This window comes from Mustela nigripes, chromosome 1, assembly GCF_022355385.1.
Source record: "Mustela nigripes isolate SB6536 chromosome 1, MUSNIG.SB6536, whole genome shotgun sequence".
NCBI classification, from domain to species: domain Eukaryota; kingdom Metazoa; phylum Chordata; class Mammalia; order Carnivora; family Mustelidae; genus Mustela; species Mustela nigripes.
Window position 1 is genome coordinate 148,753,429 of NC_081557.1, and position 12,264 is coordinate 148,765,692.

The window sequence follows — 12,264 nt, forward strand, 5'->3', positions numbered from 1 at the left end:
GAATCAAGTCAGATTCTTTTCAATGCAAAGATAGAAATGATTACAAGGCAATTTAACTTAGTAGTATTTGCATTTTCTTTGGATGGTTTAATTATCCCACTGTTTGAAAATCCAGTGATGCCCAGATTTACAGTACCATTGTTGTTTGTGGAGTTTTAGCATTAAGTAAATTTTGTATACATCATCAATGCGGCCCTTATCTATCTATCTCATGTATTCAGCAAACATTAAACAAGACACTAATGTGATGCTCAAGAGATACATGGTGATGAAGACAGCCCTCAAGGAACTTTTCATCTAGGACATATAACATATCCTCTAGGTAAAATACCTCAGGGCAGAGGAAAGAAAGAGATGAAAGAAGGAGATGATTCTCCCTTGAAGGGAGACTTCAAGGACAAGATAGCTTCTGAACCGAAACTTAAATCATTTTGACAAGTGGACATGGAGGAAAGGACATACTCTGAGTGAAAGAGACTGCATAAACAAAGTTTCTGACAAGAAAGGGCACGTGGCACATCCAATTAGCAGAAAATAGTGCAGTATGGCGGAGGCACACACATAGAAGAAAAGGAAAGACAGGGCTGGCAAAGCAGATGAGATTGATCAGGAATAGTCTTTCTCAGGTTTATGGTTTTTGTGTATGTTTGTCTGAGCAGGAAAGGATGCCGGCAAGAAATAACTGGGAAGGTCAGTGAAGGCATTTTTGAGATTGTCCCTTAAAAAGCAATAAAAATCCAAACCAAAGGATGGCAAAAGGTAATAAAAAAAAGAAAGGGGGAAAAAAGATGCATCAAACACTCATGAGACTTCCAAATGAAAAAAATTTTAAGAGTGGATCACAAATCAAAATGTATGATTTAATCACATAAAATCATATTTTTTTATTTTAAAGGATTTTATTTATTTGAGAGAGAGAGCACAAGCAGGGGAAGGGGCAGAAAGAGAAAGAGATTATGCTGAGTGAAATAAGTCAAGCAAAGAGAGTCAACTGCCATATGGTTTCACTTACTTGTGAAGCATAAGGAATAACACGGAAGACATTGGGAGATGGAGAGGAGAAGTGAGTTGGGGGAAATTGGAGGGGGAGAAAACCATGAGAGACTGTGAACTCTGAGAAACAAACTGAGGGTTTGGAGGGAACGAGTGTGGGGGGTTGAGTGAGCCTGGTGCTGGGTATTAGGTAGGGCATGTATTGCATGGAGCACTGGGGATGGTGTATAAAAAATGAATTTTGGAATGCTGAAAAAAATTAAATTAAATATAATTTTTTTAAAAAAGGAGAGGGAGAAGCAAACTTCTCGCTGAGCAGGGTGCCCAACTTGGGGTTCAATCCCAGGACCCTGATATCATGACCCTAGCCTAAGGCAGACACAGCCAACTGAACCACCAAGGTGCCCCAAAATAACGTTGTTGTTGTTTTTTTAAATAAAGTTATATCACCTCTAGATGGTAGGTTTAAAGTGCTTAGGGAGCACCTGGCTCAGTCAGTAGAGCATGAGAATCTTGATCTTGGGGTTGTGAATTCAGTCCCACATTAGGGGAAATTTTACCTTTAAAAAAAAAAAAAAAAGTGTTTGCCCAATAATCCGGTTAAGAAATGGGCAGAAAACATGCACAGACACTTTTCCAAAGAAGACATACAAATGGCTAACAAATACATGAAAAAATGTTCAACATCATTAGCCATCAGGGAGATTCAAATCAAAATCACAATGAGATACCACCTTACACCAGTTAGAATGGCAAAAATTAACAAGACAGGAAACAATAAATGTTGGCCAGGTTGTGGAGAAAGGGATACACTCTTCCACTGTTGATGTGAATGCAAGCTGGTACAGCCACTCTGGAAAACAGTACAGAGGTTCCTCAAGATGTTAAAAATAGAGTTACCTTATGAACCAGCAGTTGCACTACTAGGTATTTACCCCAAAGATACAGATGTAGTGAAAAGAAGGGGCACATCCACCCAAATGTTCATAGCAACAATGTCCACAATAGCCTATCTGTGGGAAAGAGCTGAGATGCCCTTCATAGATGAATGGATAAAGAAGATGTGGTTCATATACACAATGAAATATTACTCAGCCATCAGAAAGGATGAATATCTACCATTTGCATTGATATGGACAGAACTAGAAGGAATTACGCTAAGTGAAATAAGTCAAGCAGAGAAAGACAATTATCATATGGTTTCGCTCATATGTGGCACATAAGGAATAGTGTAGAGGACCACAGGGAAAGGGAGGGAAAACTGAATGGGAAGAAATCAGAGAGGGAGATTGGCCATGAGAGACTCTGGACTCTGGGAAACAAACTGAAGGTTACAGAAGGCGGGGGGGAATAGGGTAACCAGGTGATGGGTATTAAGGAGGGCACATGTGGTGATGAGCACTGGGTGTGATACGCAATAATGAATCGTTAAACACTATACCAAAAACTAATGATGACTATATGTTGGCTAACTGAACATAATAAAATAAATCAGATGAAGTGATGATGGTCATTCTAAAACAAACAAAAAAGTGTTGAAACTCGAGGTGGTATAGTAGACAAGCATCTCAAGAATCAAAGGTAAAACTGCTTCATAAAACTACATCACAACATAACTAAGTATAGCTCTGGGCCAGAGCTATCTCCAACTCTATTTTGTCATCTGTAAAACATGGTAATAATTGTGCCTGCTTTATAAGGTTCTTGTTCGGATGAACAGAGTTAGCCCATGCGAAAAGCCTAACTCACATTAGACACTCAATCCATGGTACTCTCCTACCCCCTCAAAACCCAGTGTCAGAACCTATTCGAGTATCTGTATAAAGGCACAGAGAGAGAGCATCAGGACAAAATTTCTCATTATTCACTTCACCTGGGAAACCTTGGAAACCCAAACTGTTCAGGGAAAAAGGACAGTACCAAGAAGCCCTTCCTATTCTGGAAGTCTACTGCATCCTTGCTTCCAATTAGTTGCCTCTTCCTCCTCCTGCTATTTTCTGACTTCCCATTTCTCATTCATTTGTTCTATTTGTTCTTCCTGCCACACACACACACACACACACACAGAGACAACAATGGAGATATGTCAAAGGAGCATACTATATATATGAGCGACCCTCATGGCATACCACCTGAACAGATGAACTATCTGCTTAAGTCCACTCAACCCACAGAAATATAAGGAAGAATAAGTCATGTTATTTTAAGCCACTAAGTTTTGGCTTTGTTTCACAGCAATAGATAACAAACATACATAACTTTTCCTCTTATTAAATTGAATATGTTTTTAAAGTTTTAGTGCCATCAAGAGTGCATCGAGATACGGTGAGTCAATATTAAAATTGTTATAATTTCTCTGGCAAGAAAAGGAGCATAGAAGCAACTAAAAGTGTTCCCAGAACTAGAAAAAAATTGAACAGCATAATTAAAAAACTAGTATAGAATTAAAGCACAAAGTATAAAATCAATATCCATGAGTAAGTAGTCCATAGTGATATACATAACAATTTAAATAATTAATAAATGGGAGACAACACTGCAGAATTCAAAATTCAATTCATTCATTCAATTCACTGCAGAATTCAAAATCATTTATGTAGATTTATGTATCATTTATGTAGATACTCCACCCTACAGGAAAGAGGGGGTCATGAGTCTCAGGCCTTATGTTGGCTGCACATAGTGGCTTCTTTCCAAAGCATACAGTATAGAAAGGGGCAGAAAGAGTAGCTTTTAAGTGGAGAAAACTGACAAACACTACATCAGCGAGGTGACCAAGGGTCAACATCAACACTTATAAATCATGTTCATAGTATGCACCCTTGACATGATATGATAAAAATGGCACTTTACCTCTGTGGTCTCCCTCTCAATAACCAACAACCCATCTCATCATGAGTAAAACATCAGACAAATTCCAATAGTTGGGCATCCTACAAAATATTTGATCTATACTCCTCAAAACTATCAATGTCATCAAAAACAAGGAAAATCTGAGAAACTGCTACAGCCAAAAGGACCTTAAGAGACATAATGATTAGATGTAATGTGGTATCCTGGATAGATTCCTGGGTCAGGAAAAGGACACTAGATAACTAAGGAAATCTAGGGATGCCTGGGTGGCTCAGTCAGTTAAGCATCTGCTATCAGCTCAGGTCATAACCCCAGGGTCCTGCGATAAGAATCCCACATCAGGCTCCTTGCTGGGTGGGGAGCCTGGTATTCCCTCTGCCTGCCACTACCCACCACTTGTGCTTGCCCTCTCTCTCTGTCAAATAAGTAAATAAAATCTTAAAAAAAAAAAAAAAGATAACTAAGGAACTCTAAAAAAAAACTCTTGGTGTTAGTTAATAATGTATTAACATTGGTCCATAAATCATAACAGATGTTATTACACTGATATATGATATTAATAAAAGAAGAACCTGAATATGAGATACATGGGAACTTTCTAAACTAGGTTTTCAGTTTTGCTGCAAATCTTAAACTGTTCTAAAAAATAAAATCAACCTTTAAAACATATCACTCAAAAAAATCAAATTGTGCCCATTCCCCTTAACACAATGGTATAAATTTAAAGAAAGCTAATAAGAACAGAGATTGTGTTTGTTTGTTTGCTTTGTCTACTAATATAACTTAAGAGCTTAAAACATATTGTGGCATAAAATAAGTATTTTTTTATTTCTAATAATCTATTTATTCCTCACATAGTTACTGAACAACCCCTATGTACAAGCCTTATACCAAGCATTGGGGATAAAACGTAATTTGAAATTTATTTCCAGATCTCTTACAGAATAAATAGTTTTAATAGGAGATATTTCTAATTTACAAGCTCTGTGTGGCATTAGCTCTGCAGTTCCAATCCCACTCTGTGGGATAGTTTTCTTCTTATTGATGGTGACCAAAGACACAAGATCCTCCTGTTCTAGGCTTTTAATTGTGTGAAAAACTAGTTTATTAAATAAGCTAGATGTTTCAGTAAATAGTTTTAAATGAATTAAAATATAAATAAAAATGTACAAAGAAACTTACAGGGGCTAAATCTTTCTGCTATTTTCTGACTTCCCATTTCTCATTCATTTGTTCTATTTGTTCTTCCTGCCATGCTTCCCATCAGGGAAAGAAATTTCTTTGACTAAAATGTTGCTGAGCATTTTAAAACTTTTTATATCCTTCAACCAGTTTATTAACAAATGACTCCAAGTGCAGGATATTTCTTTGCATGTAAACATATCTCTTTCCCACCCAGTGTACTTAGAGATATTAGCACAAGGACCTCACGAGACACATTTCAGGTCCATTCCACCCAAACATTTCCAGGGGATGAGTGACCTAGACTCAAGCTAACTCTACATAATGTCAAATATCTGATGACTCAGGAATCTATTGATATATTCACAAATCGTTAGAAGCATCTGATTACAAGTTTCAATCTTGCCATTGCTTGTGGCTTTCTTCATGGTGGACAATTTTCTATTTAAAACATCAGTTGCCTTGCTTGCATATTTAGAGATGAATAAGGCCTTATATTCTTATTTTTTTAATCTATATTTTTAAATGTAGGGTTAAAGGAAGGCAAGACTTTCAAAGTTTGATTCTTCCAGCTGAGGAAATGCACCCTTTTGACTGAAACTCTGAGAAATTGTAAACATAAGCATCTGAAAAAGAAAAAAGGAAGGCAAACAATGCTGAAATGAGAAAATTTAGAGCACAAGACTTTAAAGGGTTTCTTGATTGTCAGAATTGTAAGGTGCTTGGATCTCTGGGCTGAAATCACTTCCCCAGTGGAGGAGAAAATATTAAAAAGAGTGGCCATCCGCTATCTAACATTGGTGATTTCTGAGTTAAGAGGTGATCATATTGGGTGCCTGGGCGGCTCAGGGGGTTAAGCCTCTGCCTTCATTCAGCTCAGGTCATGATCTCAGGGTCCTGGGATCAAGTCCCACATCTGCCTCTCTGCTTACCAGGCAGCCTGCTTCCCACTCTCTCTCTGCCTACTTGTAATCTTTCTCTGTGTGTCAAATAAATGAATAAAATCTTTAAAAAAAATTCACTCTTAAAAAAAAAGAGGTGATCAGATCATTTAAAAATGTTAATTAGATCCATCCACGTCACTGCAAATGGCAAAATTTCATTTCTTTTGATGGCTGAATAGTATTCCATTATATATATATACATATACCACCTCTTCTTTATCCATTCATCTGTTGATGGACATCTAGGTTCTTTCCATAGTTTGGCTATTGTGGACATTGCTGCTATAAGCATTCAGGTGCATGTGCTCCTTCAGATCACTAAATTTGTATCTTTAGGGTAAATACTCAGTAGTGCGATTGCTGGGTTGTAGGGTAGCTCTATTTTCAACTTTTTGAAGAACCTCCATGCTGTTTTCCAGAGTGGTTGTACCAGCTTGCATTCCCACCAACAGTGTAAGAGGGTTCCCCTTTCTCCATATCCCCGCCAGCATCTGTCATTCCCTGACTTGTTAATTTTAGCCATTCTGACTGGTGTGAGGTGGCATGTCACTGAGGTTTTGATTTGTATTTTCCTGATGCCAAGTGATGTAGAGCACTTTTTCATGTATCTGTTGGCCACTTGGATGTCTTTTTTGCAGAAATGTCTATTCATGTCTTCTGTCCATTTCTTGATTGGACTATGTGTTCTTTGCATGTTGAGTTTGATAAATTCTTTACAGATTTTGATACTAGCCCTCTATCTGATATGTCATTTGTGAATATCTTCTCCCATTCTGTCAGTTGTCTTTTGGTTTTGTTGACTGTTTCCTTTGCTGTGCAAAAGCTTTTGATCATAATGAAGTCCAAATAGTTCATTTTTGACCTTGCTTTCCTTGCCTTTAGTGATGTTTCTAGGAAGAAGTTGCTGTGGTGGAGGTCAAAGAGGTTGCTGCCTGTGTTCTCCTCAAAAAATGCCATTTCTTTCACATGTTGCCTTTCTCACAGCATATCATCCAGTCCCTTCCAGGAGTCAGTTATTTTTACTGACTAAATGAAAAGGAACCGAGGGGTGGGGTGTATAAATAGAAAAGAAAGGGACATATGATTGTCAATTTGCTTGGGGAATCAGCAGGATTTAGTAACTTTTTAGATATCCTGATAACAGAGAGGAAACAATGAAAGGCCAACTATTCTTGTCAGGGGATTAAGAGAAGCTGGCACTTTTTTTAGGATTCAAATGTCATTTTCAGCAACTGATTTCAGAAGCAAGAAAATGAATATGGTTCAGACCTGCTTGCTGACTGGAGTTGTTTAGTCAAATATCCAAATGGAAAAACTCAGGTCATGGCTGAATGGATGATTCTATACTTGATCTTAGCCAAAAGGCCAAGAAGCAATGGCTGAATGGATGACTCTAGAGCCCAGGAGAAGATTCTGGAAATCACTCTAGATGTCCTCTAGATGTCCTCTAGGAAGGTAGGAACTGAAGATTCCGAGGGAGATGTTACTATTACAAAGAACATGGGGGGAAAAAAAAGCCAGAGAAAACTTCCAAGATTAGAAACAGTGGCAGGATGAGAAAGGAGATTTAAAGGAGTCTGAGGCAAAGTAATAGGAGAAGATGGAAAGGAGTCTATCTTGAGTATCCCAGAGGTAACAAAACATGAAAGGAATTTCTTGAAGGAGCATGTAGTCAACCTTGTCAAACACACCAGGGTCAGAGGAAGCTGAGAAAAGATGAGAAAAAGCCATTAGCTTGGCAGGGAGCATATTTAGGAGCATCGCAGAGCCAGGGTGGCCATTTGAAAAAGCCAAAACCTCCAAAAGCCTTAAGAAAATTAAGGGAAGGATTGTGGGCCACTTTCAAGAAGCTGGAGCTGAAGAGAAAGGATCTAACACCTTTTTGTCATCTGAACAAGTGGAGTAATCAAATGATCAGGTCCTGCTGGGTGTGGGTATAGGGAAGCCATGAGACAGAAAGATGTAGATGGACTATCCAACATCTGACCTGGAAGGGACTTTCAAGACAGCACCAAGGTCAACCCTCCAATGTTCCCTAGGAAGAAACTCAGAATGGTTGGGTAGCTAGTTTATGGTAGAAGAGAGATTCGAATGAAGATCTGCAATGCCCCAGGTGGCAGATTTCTTCACCATACTCTCTTTGCAACATGGACCTTAAGCTTGGCAAGTAAGAAACGAAAAGAAAAGAAACAGTTATACCTGTTCTTGTTCTCCATCCAGTTACTCCTTCTAGCCCTTCTATCACCCCTCATGAAGACATAATATTCATCCTTCCCAATTGGTCTGTGATACACTGTTGCTTGCCAGGGAAAGATGGCAAGTGGATGCTTCCAAGATTATTGGACAGTATAGTTTTCCCTATCTCACTGACTTTCACCTTGCCATGAATACACTAGGTTCCAAGTGGCCAAATTCACATGTGCAGGGAGAAGTTGGCAGAAGCAATGGCAGGGGACCAGGGGAAAGGCAATCTTTCCTCTTAGTTTCACACAGGCAGTGTCTACACACCCAAAGTGGGCTAGAAGGGAAGACTGAGTGATAATCTGGCAAACTCAGGCAGTGTAAATACCCAATCCAACCACTGGGGCCTCCAGGCAAAGGAAAACATTGTCTCTGACCCTGCCAACTTCCCTTCTCATGCATGAAAACTGCTCCAAGACCTGAGTCTGAGGGATTCATGGATCCCAAATGATGGTAATGCCAAGTTGGCATGGGATTGTGCCTGATAGCACACTGGACTCCATCCTCCCTTCCCCCATTTTATTCCTCTGTGGCACTAAGAGAGTACTTGGGAAGTAACACCCTCTGTTTAGCCATTACGGGACTGTTTAATGCACTGTATGAGTAATGCAGTGTCAGGGTTCTGGCTAACATAGATTCACTGGCAAAGGATTCAGATGCTATGGTTATAGGTGAGTTAGCAAAGCATGGGTAACTACAATGCCGCATTTATTACTTGAGCACTGGCTTCACTTACTGAGTGGCTCCAGCCTGTTCTGGTGGAAGAAAATATTTCTCATCAGTAAGTCATTTTAAGCTTTCCTTGGATTGCCTGTTCCACGAATCTAAGTCCAGATTTTTAAATTAAAATGGAAAACTGTGTTTCAGTATTTTCTCCACATAAAAGGGGACCTGCAGTATCAGGTATTATGGACTCTTCTCTTTATGTCCAAGTCACTAGGTGAATAACTGACAAATCCTTCAGGCCAGCAGGAGCCTTGGAAATTTGGAATCATTTCTTTAGAATACTGACTTCCTTGAGTTTCTCTGGCCCTTCTCTACCTGACTACACCTGCCCCAGCCCCATGTTTCTACATGGCAATTTTGTCAGAGTCACACTCATTTTCAACATGACTGTATCTATTCACATAGGAATAAGATTTTATGGGGCTGCTATATTTACCTAGCCACAAAAGCAGATTTTACTCAAAAATGTTTTTACTCAGATTTTACTCGGATTTTTCTCCTTTTTATTTTTGCCCACCCCCTAAAAAAGCCCTAACAATAGCAATATTGGAGACAAGCTGGGAAATCTGCCTCTTTACAAAGCTGACACAAACACTGGAGGACTAGTAATATATTCAGCAGCCACCTAGTCAGCAATGCAAAATGGTCCCTGGGTTCAAGGCTATGATACATTAGAATATAATTTGGCTGGAGCTTCTCTCTCTATTATGGAGAACAAATGCATTTTTGAATGACTTGAAGAAGAGGTCACGCTATTACTTATGATGGGTAAACTCAAAGAGGGTCAGAGAGGAGACGCGGTTCAGATAAGCCCCTGGAAAGTATATATGCTCTTTCCAATCTAATCCTATTTTTTAGGTCTCTCTCTTCACTTTCAGGGCAGGAAACTTGGCTGCTATCTAGGGCTCTATTTTCAGCTTCTTGGGAGTTTCAGACAACTGCTGAATCTCTCAGTGAACCCCTAATACTTCACCTACAGAGTGTGGAAAACACCACCAACCTCAGGTTACAGGGAACACTGCAAAGTTGCTACAGCAGCTTTTGCAGTGATTTTTTTCTCAAAAAACTAGAAACTGGCCAATCGCTGAGAGTTTTAAGATAGCTAGGTGACATGGGTTTTTTCCTAAGTATAGCATGTATAGCATGTTTAAAAAGATGCTCTGAAAAGAGCACACAGTCCCTCCTTTTGTCTATTTTGTACACAGGCTGATATCCACAAAAGAACCAGTTTAAGTTCTTCACTGAAGAGCTCAAGTTCCTAATTCTCACAACCAATCAGGTAGTATATTTAGAGAAAAGTCAAATATGCCTTCAATATTCTTAGCTAAACTTTATAGAGAAAATTGCTTAGCACTGTATTCTATTTGCAGTCTACCCTTCCCTAATTAAACTGGGTTAAAGAAGGCTTGAGAAAATTGCATAATTACATGAAAAATCAATCTCACTTACTCTGACGGGCCTTGAGTGCATTGTTAGAAATCATGACTAGAAGACATTTTTTTTTCCCTTTGTTCACATATTTTTCCACATGTGCTATAGGTTGAGTGAGCTTCCAAGTCCAGGTTACAGCAATCCCTGTTGGTGCCCATTGGTAGAGGCAGAGTGGACCACATGAGGGCCAGGTTCAGCCCACTCTATGAACAGTCCACAGTACTCAGAGCAAGTCTTGGCTGCACATCCTTCAGCTTCTGCACCAAGTTTCTTTTGCTCAAAAAAGAGTCACAGTCCATCTGCTGTGCAAATACACAAATACAAAACCATCACCCGTTTCATTAGGAGTTAGTCCCCACCAGGATACAGCAGCCCTTTCACCTTTCAGATGAGGAATGAATGTTGTAATTGTGGATCAAGTTTCTGAGGCACTTCCCAGGCAAGGGACGGAGTCAGCCCTGGCTCCAGGGAGCTCCCAGACCAGTGGTGCCCCAGCAAGTTCTATTCCCAGTACAAAGATGACACAGGCCAATTCTTAGCCTACCTCCTCTTGCACCGTTTTCTACCCCAAGAGGTGAGTTTGATAGCAAGAACTGAGGGCCTGAGTGGAGGTGACTTTCAGATATCCACAACACCTGTAGCAGTGCAGAGCAAGTAAATAAGCTCTCTGTATCTTCCTCATAAAGACTATTTTCAGTCAGTTTCTGAACTATAAATACTCTAAAAAGGCAGACTTTATACAGTTCTGCATTCTTCTAAGCTTCTTAATAATTGATCAGGTATTATTTCTATAACTAGAAAAAAAAGAATCTAATGTTTGACCTTTTAAATGATTCCTTCCAGGCTTGGGCAGTATCAAAGAGATTAAAGAAGAGCAAAATTTAAAACTGAGTCTCATGTATATGCACAAACTACCTCTGGAAGAGTCCAAAACACCTGGTAACAGTGGTTGTCTCTGGGAAGAAAGGTGGATGCTAAGGAAAAGGATGTCACTGATATTCTATCCCTGGTAGAGGAGGAAGGGGCAGAAGATGAGAAGGAGAAAGGAGTGGGTGCTGTCGTTTTCAGAGAGAAGCAATTTTGTTTCACCCAGAAAATAAAGACATTTCTAATTTCAGACATAGGCAAAACTTCCCCAGTTCATTTAAAACAAAACAAAAACCTGCATTGAGGTAGCTATCAGAAAAGATAAATTCCTATAGTCAGCCTACAGTGCGAATGAATCCTTGAATGTGTCATCAACCTATTTTATTTTCTTCCTCTCTGATATGGTCTTCAGCAGTCTCCTCTTCCTCTTTTGGACAGATCCATTGAAAAGACACAAGTTTCCACACCTAAAATCCTGGTTATCCAAAACAGTTTATTCTTCCTTTGCCCTCATCATTCCTTCTTTTCAGTATGTATTCCCTTACATAACTTTCTCAACCCTCCATAGATTTCCATCAGTTAATTTAACTATCTTTCCTTTCTTCTCTAGTAGCATTTATTGAGTGCTTTCTATATTCTCTCTTTAACATCATTTATTGAGTGCTTATTAGACACCAGTGCTTAATGTGCAGTATCTCATTTAATCCTCAGAACCACTTTATGAAGTACTATTGTTATTGTCATTTTGCAAAAGAGAAAGTCAGATATTACACATATGAAGTACATTGACCCAAGTTATGCAGCTAACCAAGAAGGGTCCACTAAAAGCCTACATATTAAGTTGAAAAGTGTTATTCTTATCTCACCCCTTAATCTTTTCATCCAAATTTCATTTTTTTTTCAAATTCCCATTCACTATCCAATGCCTTCATATTAATTGCCTCTTCCTCTCTTCCTCATTGTTTACCCCTGCCCAGGTGGCTTGCTTGCTTTTTTTTTTTTTTTTTTTTTTTTTTTTTTTTTTTTT

General features: G+C 39.0%; 2 pseudogenes; both read right to left on the reverse strand.

Annotated features, from left to right (window-relative positions):
* Positions 1-12,264, reverse strand: part of LOC132025604 (protein Mis18-beta-like) — a 127,094-nt pseudogene that overhangs the window by 19,698 nt on the left and 95,132 nt on the right.
* Positions 7,178-7,349, reverse strand: LOC132008637 (U2 spliceosomal RNA; annotated as a pseudogene).